Consider the following 12,560-nt stretch of genomic DNA (forward strand, 5'->3'; position numbering starts at 1 on the left):
ACAAGTTGGTAATCAGAGCCTTCCCTGACTTCGAAGCCCCCTGCTTGATCGAATCGCTGACGTTGTTGAGTCTAGAAGAAAATGTTTTGAGTCTTAGGATTATATATATCGGAAAGTGGGATTCTTTTTACTCCTCAGCCCCTTCATCGCTCTGGTGAGGCCTCCTGAGGTAGAGTTTTGACTCTTCTCTCCTCAAATTTCACGAAAAAAAATTTAGGATCACGCGGGTATCTTGGAATCGTTCTGATGGTTTTGTGATGAGAACATTGTTCTTGGTGCCTCCTGACATTTAGGGGTTGTGGCAGTGTCCCGGGGAGTTGAGCTCTGAGGTGTTGTCGTCACAATTTTACCGTTGCAGTTTTGGAATACCTGAGTTCGCCGACATCGAAAATCTCTTTTATTCAGTTGTTGGTGAGATAACCTCGACGCCACCCAGTACTGGGGCGCGAGTTCGGGAGTATTGCCTTAACTCGTACAACGGATGCTTTTCGAAGGTTGAGGTAAATGATTTCCGAAGGTTTCTTGGTTATGTGTTAAAGGATGGATACAGCTGGATGTAGGAATGGTTAGTTTTGGTGAGATATTATGCTTCCCCTGTATCCCCAACACCTGATTGCATAACCAGAAAGTTTCGGGAGTTTATAAGTGGTAATTCAAGTAGCTCCTAGAATATCTTTCCAACAGACACATGATATGATATGGGATCTATCATATGTTTGTTTCCAGCTTATTTTGCAAGCCAATCTTTTGTTTTTGTTTTTGTTGTGGTATTCGAGTTGCTGATGACCCACAAGTATAGGCGATCTATCGTAGTCCTTTTGATAAGTAAGAGTGTCGAACCCAACGAGGAGCAGAAGGAAATGATAAGGGGTTTCCAGCAAGGTATTCTCTGCAAGTACTGAAATAAGTGGTAAAAGATAATTTCGTGATAGGATAATTTGTAACGAGCAACAAGTAACAAAAGTAAATAAAGTGCAGCAAGGTGGCCCAATCCTTTTTGTAGCAAAGGACAAGCCTGGAAAAACTCTTATATAGAGAAAAGCGCCCCCGAGGACACATGGGAATATCGTCAAGCTAGTTTTCATCATGATCATATGATTCGCATTCGGTACTTTGATAATTTGGTATGTGGGTGGACCGGTGCTTGGGTATTGTCCTTACTTGGAAAAGCATCCCACTTATGATTAACCTCTATTGCAAGAATCCGCAACTACAACAAAATTATTAAGGTAAACCTAACCATAGCATGAAACATATGGATCCAAATCAGCCCCTTACGAAGCAACACATAAACTAGGGTTTAAGCTTCTGTCACTCTAGAAACCCATCATCTACTTATTACTTCCCAATGCCTTCCTCTAGGCCCAAATAATGGTGAAGTGTCATGTAGTCGATGTTCACATAACACCATTAGAGGAGAGACAACATACATCTCATCAAAATATCGAACGAATACCAAATTGACATGACTACTAATAGCAAGACTTCTCCCATGTCCTCAGGAACAAACGTAACTACTCACAAAGCATAATCATGTTCATAATCAGAGGGGTATTAATATGCATATAGGATCTGAACATATGATCTTCCACCAAATAAACCAACTAGCATCAACTACAAGGAGTAATTAACACTACTAGCAACCTACTAGTACCAATCCTGGACTTGGAGACAAGAATTGGATACAAGAGATGAACTAGGGTTTTTAGAGGAGATGGTGATTGTGAAGATGTTGATGGAGATTGCCCTCTCCCGATGAGAGGAGCGTTGGTGATGACGATGGCGATGATTTCCCCCTCCCGGAGGGAAGTTTCCCCGGCAGAACAGCTCCGCCAGAGCCCTAGATTGGTTCCACCAAGTTTCCGCCTCGTGGCGGCAGAGTTTCATCCGAGAAGATGGCTTATGATTTTTTTTCTCATCGAAAGACTTCATATAGTAGAAGATGGTCATCGAAGGGCCACTAGGGGGCCCACGAGGTAGGGGGCGTGCCCAGGGGGGTAGGGCGCGCCCCCACCCTCGTGGGCAGGGGGTGGCCCCCCTGGTGAACTTCTTGCGCTCGGTATTTTTTATATATTCTGAAAACGTCTTCCATGAAGTTTCAGGACTTTTGGAGCTGTGCAGAATAGGTCTCTAATATTTGCTCCTTTTCCAGCCCAGAATCCCAGCTGCCGGCATTCTCCCTCTTTATGTAAACGTTGTAAAATAAGAGAGAATAGGCATAAGTATTGTGACATAATGTGTAATAACAGCCCATAATGCATTAAATATCGATATAAAAGCATGATGCAAAATGGACGTATCAACTCCCCCAAGCTTAGACCTCGCTTGTCCTCAAGCGAAAGCCGAAATCGAAAAATATGTCCACATGTTTAGAGATAGAGGTGTTGATAAAAATAAAATACGTACATGAGGGCATCATGATCATTCTTAGAACAACAACTTACATAATTCTTTTCATATGATCTCTTATGCTAGAGTAATAATTCAATCATAATTTCAAGTATGAATCGTAAACTTCATTGAAAACTAATAAACTATAATCTCAATCATTGGAGCAATTGCAATTTATCATAACATAGGAAAGAGTCAATATATAAGAGCTTTTCAGCAAGTCCACATAGTCAACTATCATATAGTATTTCGCAATTGCTGACACTCACGCAATACTTATGGGTATGGAGTTTTAATCGGACATAGAGAAAGATAGGGGCTTATAGTTTTGCCTCCCAACGTTTTACCTCAAGGGTAATGTCAACAATAATAGTTCATGAAAACTCACATCCAATTAGCCATATATACCAGGATCTTTCGTACATGTTGTGCTTGCCAAAAGATAAAATGTAAAAATGAAGGGTGAAGATCACCATGACTCTTATGCAAGGTAGGGTATAAAAGTAAAAGATAGGCCCTTCCCAGAGGGAAGCAGAGGTTGTCATGCACTTTTATGGTTGGATGCACAAAATCTTAATGTGAAAGAACGTCACTTTATATTTCCAATTGTGATATGGACATTTATTATGCAGTCTGTCGCTTTTATTTCTTCCATATCACACGATCGTATAAAGCTTATTTTCTCCCACACTAATAAGTCATACATATTTAGAGAGCAATTTTTATTGCTTGCACCGATGACAACTTACTTGGAGGATCTTACTCAATCCATAGGTAGGTATGGTGGACTCTCATGGCAAAAGTGGTTTAAGGGTATTTGGAAGCACAAGTAGTATCTCTAGTTGGTGCGATGAATTTGGCCAGCATGAGGGGGAAAGCCAAGCTCAACCATGTTGGATGATCCATGACAATATAATTTATCTCAGATGTAAGAAAACATAACCCATTACGTTGTCTTCCTTGTCCAACATAAACTCTTTAGCATGTCATATTTTAATGTGTGCTCACAATCATAAAAGATGTCCAAGATAGTATATTTATATGTGAAGACCTCTCTTTCTTTATTACTTCCTATTAATTGCAACGATGACCAAAACTATGTTTGTCAACTCTCAAGGACTTTTATTCATCATACTTTTTTCTATGTGAGCTCATTACTTTCCATAAGATCCATAAGATCTCTTTGTTTCCTTTTTTATTTATTTCTCTTTTCTTTTATTCACTTAGGATCATAGCAAACTAATCAAGCCCTTGACTCAACACGAATCTTTATTATATATAGCTCACAGACTAGATTACATAGAGGGATCATAATGCAAAACTCAAAACTAGATCATGCCATAAACTTTATTCTACTAGATCAAGATATTACCAAAAGGATCGAACTAAGAAAAACGGTAAAGATAAAAGTGATGGTGATACGATATCGGGGCACTCCCCCAAGCTTAGCATTTGCCAAGGGGAGTGCCCATACCAGATACTCAATTCTTCTTTGTTGGTGGAGAAGGTGATGGTTTTGTTGATGGCGTAGGCTTGTCGTCTTTCTTCCAAGCCATACGCTCACCATCATAGAAGGATGATCGAGTCTCCTAAAACCTCAAATATGCAGGCAAACTCATCCTCTTGAATCTATATTCATACTCATAGTTTTGATTTTGCAGATCATAGATCTGGGCCTGGAGGTGCTCGATTTTCTCATGAAGCTTGAAGATGGCCTCACCGATGTCCTTGACATCCAGCTTGTGGTTGTTGGTGAACTCCGTGATCATAATGTGATTAGAATCGAGTCCATGCTCCACCATCTCCTGACACATGAAAACTTCTTGCTCCAATGCCTTGAGCCTTGCCTCCGTGCTTCTGGTCTTCCTTGGTCCCTCAACATCGCGGATGTGCAACAACCCCTCACGCATCTCAATTGTTTGAGGGTGTTGCAGCACCTCCGCGAGGTTGGGGTTGATGACCTTCTCGAAGAACTGGTCCTTGGGGGCACTTGAAGACGACATGATGTCCTGGATCTGTCAGAAAAACAGCTCGAAACAAAGACATGAGATTTTTGCATGATACGGGAGTCAAAACCTTCAGGAGATTATATAATGAAGTTTTACCGACCAAAATACGTATCGTGTAAGAAAACGGAGTCCGGAAAGCGCACGAGGTGCCCATGAGGTAGGGGCCGCGCCCAGATGGGTAGGGCGCGCCCTCCACCCTTGTGGAGCCCTCGTGTCCTTCCCGGACTGTTTTATTTTTCTATTTTTTTAAATATTCCAAAACGGAGAAATATTGCCTTAAAACTGTTTTGGAGTCGGGTTACTTACCGTACCACATACCTATTCCTTTTCGTAGTCTGAAACGTTTCGAAAAGTTTCCCTTATGTATTCCTCCGGGGTTACGGTTTCAATAACATTGGTTTCAACATTTATGGGATTACCTGACATATAATGTTTGATTCTTTGACCGTTCACCACCTTCGGATTTGTGCCTTCGAAGTTGTTGATTTTTATGGCACCGGAACGATAGACCTCCTCGATAACGTAAGGACCTTCCCATTTAGAGAGAAGTTTTCCTGCAAAAAATCTTAAACGAGAGTTGTATAGCAATACATAATCACCTACATTAAACTCACGCTTTTGTATCCTTTTATCATGCCATCTTTTAACTTTTTCTTTGAATAATTTGGCATTCTCATAGGCTTGGGTTCTCCATTCATCGAGTGAGCTAATATCAAATAACCTCTTCTCACCGGAAAATTTAAAATAATAATTGAGCTCTTTAATATCCCAATATGCCTTGTGTTCTAGTTCGAGAGGTAAGTGACATGCTTTCCCATAAACCATTTTATACGGAGACATACCCATAGGATTTTTATATGCAGTTCTATAGGCCCATAATGCATCATCAAGTTTCTTGGACCAATTCTTTCTAGACCTATTGACAGTCTTTTGCAAAATTAATTTGAGCTCTCTATTACTCAATTCTACTTGACCACTAGACTGTGGGCGATAAGGAGATGCAATTCTATGATTAACATCATACTTAGCAAGCATTTTACGGAAAGCACCATGAATAAAATGTGAACCACCATCAGTCATTAAATATCTAGGGACTCCAAATCTTGGAAAAATAACTTCTTTAAGCATTTTAATAGAAGTGTTATGATCAGCACTACTAGTTGGAATAGCTTCTACCCACTTGGTAACATAATCATTAGCAACTAAAATATGTGTATATCCATTAGAGGCAGGAAAAGGTCCCATATAGTCAAAGCCCCAAACATCAAATGGTTCAATAATGAGTGAATAGTTCATAGGCATTTCTTGACGTCTACTAATATTACCAATTCTTTGACATTCATCAAAAGATAAGACAAACTTACAGGCATCCTTGAAGAGAGTAGGCCAATAAAAACCAGATTGCAATACCTTATGTGCAGTTCTGTCTCCAGCATGGTGTCCTCCATAAGCTTCAAAGTGACACTTGCATAGGATCTGTTCCTGTTCATGCTCGGGTACACAACGTCTAATAACACCATTTACTCCTTCTTTATAAAGATGTGGGTCTGATGTCTACTACACAACCTTCTTCTTGTAGATGTTGTTGGGCCTCCAAGTGCAGAGGTTTGTAGGACAGTAGCAAATTTCCCTCAAGTGGATGACCTAAGGTTTATCAATCCGTAGGAGGCGTAGGATGAAGATGGTCTCTGTCAAGCAACCCTGCAACCAAATAACAAAGAGTATCTTGTGTCCCCAACACACCCAATACAATGGTAAATTGTATATGTGCACTAGTTCGACGAAGAGATGGTGATACAAGTGCACTATGGATAGTAGATAAATGTTTTTGTAATCTGAAAATATAAAAACAGCAAGGTAACTAAAGATAAAAGTGAGCGTAAATGGTATTGCAATGCTAGGAAACAAGGCCTAGGGTTCATACTTTCACTAGTGTAAGTCCTCTCAACAATACTAACTTAATTGGATCATAAAACTATCCCTCAACATGCAACAAAGAGTCACTCCAAAGTCACTAATAGCGGAGAACGAACGAAGAGATTATGGTAGGGTACGAAACCACCTCAAAGTTATTCTTTCCAATCAATCTGTTGGGCTATTCCTATAAGTGTCACAAACATCCCTAGAGTTCGTACTAGAATAACACCTTAAGACACAAATCAACCAAAACCCTAATGTCACCTAGATACTCCAATGTCACCTCAAGTATCCGTGGGTATGATTATATGATATGCATCACACAATCTCAGATTCATCTATTCAACCAACACATAGGACCTCAAAGAGTTCCCCAAAGTTTCTACCGGAGAATCACGACGAAAACGTGTGCCAACCCCTATGCATAGGTTCATGGGCGGAACCCGCAAGTTGATCACTAAAACATACATCAAGCGAATCATGTGATATCCCATTGTCACCACAGATATCTATGGCAAGACATACATCAAGTGTTCTCAAATCTTTAAAGACTCAATCCGATAAGATTACTTTAAAGAGGAAACTCGATTCATTACAAGAGAGAAGAGGGGGAGGAGAAACATAAGATCCAACTATAATAGCAAAGCTCGCGATACATCAAGATCATGCGAAATCAAGAACACGAGAGAGAGAGATCAAACACATTGCTACTGGTACATACCCTCAGCCCCGAGGGAGAACTACTCCCTCCTCGTCATTGAGAGCACCGGGATGATGAAGATGGCCACCGAAGAGGGATTCCCCCCTCCAGCAGGGTGCCGGAACGGGTCTAGATTGGCTTTCGGTAGCTACGTAGGCTTCTGGCGGCGGAACTCCCGATCTATTGTGTCCTCCGGAAGTTTTAGGATATGTAGGTATATATTGTGGACCGAAGGGGGGGCCACGAGGCAGGGGGGCGTGCCCCAGGGGGGTGGGCGCGCCCCTACCCTCGTGAGCACCTCCTTCATCTTCTGATGTAGGGTCCAAGTCTATCCGATAGGTTTCCTTCCAAAAATAACTTCTCCAGTTGATTTCGTTCCGTGTCGACTCCGTTTGATATTCCTTTTCTTCGAAACACGGAAATAGGCATAAAGCAGCAAATCTGGGTTGGGCCTCCGACTAATAGGTTAGTCCCAAAAGTAATATAAAAGTGGATAATAAAGCCCAATATTGCCCAAAACAGTATATAATATAACATGGAGCAATCAAAAATTATAGATACGTTGGAGACATATCAAGCATCCCCTAGCTTAATTCCTACTCGTCCTCGAGTAGGTAAATGATAAAAACAGAATTTTTGATGCGGAGTGCTACTTGGCATAATTTCAATGTAATCCCTCTTAATTGTGGTATGAATATTCAGATTCGAAAGATTCAAGACAAAAGTTCGTATTGACATAAAAATTACAATACTTCAAGCATACTAACTAAGCAATTATGTCTTCTCAAAATAACATGGCCAAAGAAAGTTCATCCCTACAAAATAATATAGTTTAGTCCTGCTCCATTTTCGTCACACAAGAATGCTCTCATCATGCACAACCCCGATGACAAGCCAAGCAATTGTTTCATACTTTAGTAATCTCAAACTTTATAAACCTTCACGCAATACATGAGCGTGAGCCATGGATATAGCACTATGGGTGGAATAGAATAATGAGGGGGTTATGTGGATAAGACAAAAAGTTGAAAGTCTCACATCAACGAGGCTAATCAATGGGCTATGGAGATGCCCACCAATTGATGTTAATGCAAGGAGTAGGGATTGCCATGCAACGGATGCACTAGAGCTATAAATGTATGAAAGCTCAACAAAAGAAACTAGTGGGTGTGCATCCAACTTGCTTGCTCATGAAGACCTAGGGCACTTGAGCAGGCCCATTGTTGGAATGTACAAGCCAAGTTCTATAATGAAAATTCCCACTAGTATATGAAAGTGATAACTTAAGAGACTCTCTATATGAAGAACATGGTGCTACTTTGAAGCACAAGTGTGGTAAAAGGATAGTAACATTGCCCCTTTTTATTTATTTTCTCTTTTTGGGCCTTCTTTTTTTTGGCCTTTCTCCTTTTTTTGGGACAATGCTCTATTGAATGATGACCATCACACTTCTATTTATTTACAACTCGATACTAGAACAAAGTATGACTCTATATGGATGCCTCCGGCAGTGTACCGGGATATGCAATGAATCAAGAGTGACAAGTATGAAAGAATTATGAACGGTGGATTTGCCACAAATACTATGTCAAGTACATGATCATGCTAAGCAATATGACAATGATGAATGTGTCATGATGAATGGAATGGTGGAAAGTTGCATGGAAATATATCTCGGAATGGCTATGGAAATGCCATAATAGGTAGGTATGGTGGCTGTTTTGAGGAAGATATAAGGAGGTTTATGTGTGATAGAGCGTATCGTATCACGGGGTTTGGATGCACCGGCGAAGTTTGCGCCAACTCTCAATGTGATAAAGGGTAGTGCACGATACCGAAGAGGCTAGCAAGGATGGAAAGGTGAGAGTGCGTATAATCCATGGACTCAACATTAGTCATAAAGAACTCACATACTTATTGCAAAAATCTACAAGCCATCAAAAACCAAAGTATTATGTGCATGCTCCAAGGGGTATAGATTGGTATGAAAATACCATCGCTCGTCCCCGACCGCCACTCATAAGGAGGACAATCAAATAACACCTCATGTTTCAAATTTGTTGCATAACGTTCACCATACGTGCATGCTACGGGACTTGCAAACTTCAACACAAGCATTTCTCAATTTCACAACTACTCAACTAGCACGACTTTGATATTATTACCTCCATATCTCAAAACAATCATCAAGCATCAATCTTCTCTTAGTATTCAAAAACACTCATAAGAGAATTTTATTATCAATCTTGTATACCTAGCATATTAGGATTTTAAGATAATTACCATGCTATTTAAGACTCTCAAAATAATATAAGTGAAGAATGAGAGTTCATCTATTTCTATAAAATAAAACTACCACCATGCTCTAAAAAGATATAAGTGAAGCACTAGAGCAAACGACAAACTACTCCGAAAGATATAAGTGAATATCAATGAGTAGTCGAATAATTATGCAACTATGTGAAGACTCTCTAACATTTAATAATTTCATATCTTGGTATTCTATTCAAACAGCAAGCAAACCAAAAGAAAATGACATACTAAGAATAGCAAACATCATGTGAAGAAGCAAAAACTTAGGATCAACCGATACTAACCGATAGTTGTTGAAGAAGAAAGGTGGGATGCCAACCGGGGCATCCCCAAGCTTAGATGCTTGAGACTTCTTGAAATATTATCTTGGGGTGCCTTTGGAATCCCCAAGCTTGAGCTTTTGTATCTCCTTAATTCCTCTCATATCACGGTCTCCCTAAATCTCAAAAGCTTCATCCACACAAAACTCAACAAGGACTCGTGAGATAAGTTAGTATAAACCATTGCCAAAACCTTATCATACTCTACTGTAGCAAATCACTAAAATTATTATTCAACATTGCATACTAAATGCCTCTGCATATTTAATAGTCCTATCGTCAAATAGAATCATTAAAGAAGCAAACATATGCAAACAATGCAAACATAACAGCAATCTGCCTAAAACAGGACAGTCTGTAAAGAATGCATCAACATCCATACTTCCCTATCTCCAAAAATTATGAAAGAAAATTCCCACTGTAGTAAATTTATCAGAGATTCATATTCAAAAGGTTTCAACATTTTATCACATTCTGACTTTTCTAGGGAATTATTGCAACAGCGGTAAACTTTCTGTTTTCAAACAGCAACATGTATACTTGTAACATAGGCATAGTAAAGGCTATCAATGGCACTTTTATTGAAATAAAAGATGCAAAACATTATTCTAAATAACAGCAAGAAAATCCTAACAAAATAAATTGACTCTCCAAGCTAAACACATAACATGTGGCGAATAAAAATATAGCTCCAACTAAAGTTACCGTTGAACGAAGACGAAAGAGGGATGCCTTCCGAGGCATCCCCAAGCTTAGGATCTTGGTTGTCCTTGAATATTACCTTGGGGTGCCTTGGGCATCCCCAAGCTTAGGATCTTTCCACTCCTTATTCCATAGTCCATCGAATCCTTACCCAAAAATTGAAAACTTCACAACACAAAACTTAACAGAAAACTCGTAAGCTCCGTTAGTATAAGAAAATAAATCACCACTTCAAGGTACTGTAATGAACTCATTTTTTATTTATATTGGTGTTAAACCTACTGTATTCTAACTTCTCTATGGTTTATAAACTATTTTACTAGCCATAGATTCATCAAAATAAGTAAACAACACACGAAAAACAGAATCTGTCAAAAACAGAACAGTCTGTAGTAATCCGAATCAAACGTATACTTCTGGAACTCATAAAATTCTCAAATAAATTGCTGGACCTGAGGAATTTATCTATTAATCATCTGCAAAAAGAATTAACTAAATAGCTGCGACACCCGGGTAATTAAGCTACAGTGATCCTCTGCTAATGATGCCACGTCACCTTGATTATAGTTGCTAATCTCGAGTTAGTTCGAAACTGATTCAAATTCAAATTTAAAATATAGGCAAACAACAAAAGTTTTCAAACAATAAAACTAAAATGTTTGGGTTGTGCCAAATAATGCGTAGGTAATTGTGGTGAGGAAACCCCACTTTTATAAAATGTTTTAATACTCTAAAATGATTAAAACAATAGTTAAAGCGATTAATAAGTGCCTTTGATATTTTATAAAATCATAAACTATTTTATTTTGAGGTAAAACTTTTTAGGGTAGTGGCTTATTTTGAAACACTAATTTGGAGCTATTGTCATATTTTACTAAACAAAGAATAGAGTGTAACTTAAATGGAACAGAAAAGAAAAAAATAAAAAGAAAAGAAAACCAGAAGAACAAAAAGGAACAAAGACCCCCCCCGTTGGGCCTCGGCCCAGCTGGCCTCTCGGCCAACCAGGCCGGCCCAGGCGCGCCTACATACCCCCACCCCTGCCCGAAACCCTAAACCGTTCCCCCCCACTTCCCCCATTCTCCCCCACTCCCCTGATCCCCCGGATCTGGATCCGGAGCGCCCAACGCTCGCCGCCCCGACCCAGGCGCCCTCGACGCCCACCTCGTCGGGGCCCCTCGCGGTCATCAGCAGAGTTGTCAACCGACACCGCCTCGCCCCTGAAACGATACCTCGAGTCACCGCCCGAAGCCGCTCAGTGCCCCGCCGCCTTCGCCGTCGACGACCATCTCGCCGGACGCCCTCGTCTCCTCCTTCCCCTGCGTCACCTCGTCTTCGTCCTCCTCTTCACCCCCCGTTGCCCATGCCCTACATCCATGCGGTGAGGCCCCAGCCTACTCTCTACCTCGCCCCGCGTGCTCACCATGCGTTGTCCGCGTCGCCTCTACACCTGCGCCTCGCCGAGGCCATCGACCGCGCGCGCCCGCGTCGGCCAAGCCCCCCGCCTTCCCCTCCTCGCAGAACGCGCTGCCCACACTCGGGCACGCTCTCACGTGGCCTCGCGCGCGCCCGTGCTTCGCCTCTCTGACGCTGGTGCCACCTGCACATGGCCGAGCCCTGCCCGCTGCGTCTCCCCTGGCCGCTCGCCGTGCTCGCCGGCAGCTGGTCGCGCCCGCCTGCGTCGCCGCCTCCTAGTTCCGCCGCGGCCACCCGCAGCCGCTACCGCACGCTGGCCTGCCGCTCGCCTCTTGCACCACCCGGCCAACGCTCGCCCCGGCCTCCCCCGACGCGCCGCAGACCACACGCCCGACGCCGGCGCCCAGAGCACACGCGCCCATGCGTGTTCGGGCGGGCACCCACGCCCAAACCCGCTAGGCCTCCTCTGGGCCTATGACAGTGAGGCCCCACCCCTAGAACAAAAATGATTAAAAAAGGAGTTTAAAATAAATAAATAAATAAAATAATTAATTACTTAATTAAAGAATTAATTAACTTAATTAATATTGATTAGATTAACCTAATTAGCTTAACCTAATTAATCTTTTAATTAAACCAATTAATTAGGTTAGTTAGTTGTCAGTCAATGACATGTGGGCCCCCTGTCCAGTTTGACCAGTCAAACTGTTGACTGGGTTGACCCAGTCCATGACAGGTGGGCCCTGTTTGACCCTGTTGACTAGTCAACAGTTGACTGGTCAAATGCTGACT

Source organism: Triticum urartu, chromosome 7 (assembly GCF_003073215.2).
Source record: "Triticum urartu cultivar G1812 chromosome 7, Tu2.1, whole genome shotgun sequence".
Taxonomy (NCBI): Eukaryota; Viridiplantae; Streptophyta; class Magnoliopsida; order Poales; family Poaceae; genus Triticum; species Triticum urartu.